At 38.1% G+C, this 945-nt stretch overlaps 1 protein-coding gene across 1 annotated transcript in view; it reads left to right on the forward strand.

The window, feature by feature from the left end:
- LOC106459838 (chorion peroxidase-like) overlaps window positions 1-945 on the forward strand; it is a 27,869-nt gene that overhangs the window by 24,939 nt on the left and 1,985 nt on the right. The gene's annotated exons all lie outside the window — the stretch shown is intronic.

Below are 945 nucleotides of genomic sequence, written 5' to 3' on the forward strand. Positions count from 1 at the left end.
ACGAGCCATCATCCTTAATAATGTACAATATGCATGACGAGCCATCGTTAACAATGTACAATATGCATGACGAGCTATCCTCCTTAACAATGTACAATATGGATGACGAGCTATCCTCCTTAACAATGTACAATATGCATGACGAGCTATCCTCCTTAACAATGTACAATATGCATGACGAGCTATCCTCCTTAACAATGTACAATATGCATGACGAGCTATCATCCTTAACAATGTACAATATGCATGACGAGCCATCCTCCTTAACAATGTACAATATGCATGCAAAAATGTATATAAAGTATGTAAATCATAATTGTGGCTATTTAACAGTCACGAAAGAATGATGATAAACAAATGTGTTTAGACCAGTGGCAGAACAAGCAGTTCAGGAGGCCCCGGGGTAAAGAAATGATCGAGGTCCCATTTTTCAGAAGATAAGACCGAACCAGGGCATTGCACCGCCTCTGGTTCGGACTATTTGATTATCAAGCATTTAATAGGTGGATGACGTCCTGACGTTTCGTAATTGAATAATAAAGTAATAAAACTTCGTTTTTTGTGTGTTTTATTTAACGTAAAGAAACATCAACTATGGGGATTTTGATCGCCAGGGCACCACTGTTAAAAGGCTGTGAAGGTTAACTTTAACCCTTAAAACTTAACATTGGTTGGCCATCATTTACAGAATCAGCATGGTACTTGAAACGAACAGTTTCTATTTGTTTGTTGATAAGCACACAGCAATACAATGGGCTATCTGTGCTGTGCCCATCACGGGTATCGAAACCTTATTTATAGCGTTATAAGCCCGCAAAAATCGATGACATACATGGACTTTATCAGTAATTCCAGAGTTAATTATTTTCACTTTTTAAATTCGATGACGAGGAACCCACTTTGAGACTAATAATGCTTGGAGACGGCTTGAATGGGTAATGAAGA

This window comes from Limulus polyphemus, unplaced genomic scaffold (genome assembly GCF_000517525.1).
Source record: "Limulus polyphemus unplaced genomic scaffold, Limulus_polyphemus-2.1.2 Scaffold667, whole genome shotgun sequence".
Taxonomy (NCBI): domain Eukaryota; kingdom Metazoa; phylum Arthropoda; class Merostomata; order Xiphosura; family Limulidae; genus Limulus; species Limulus polyphemus.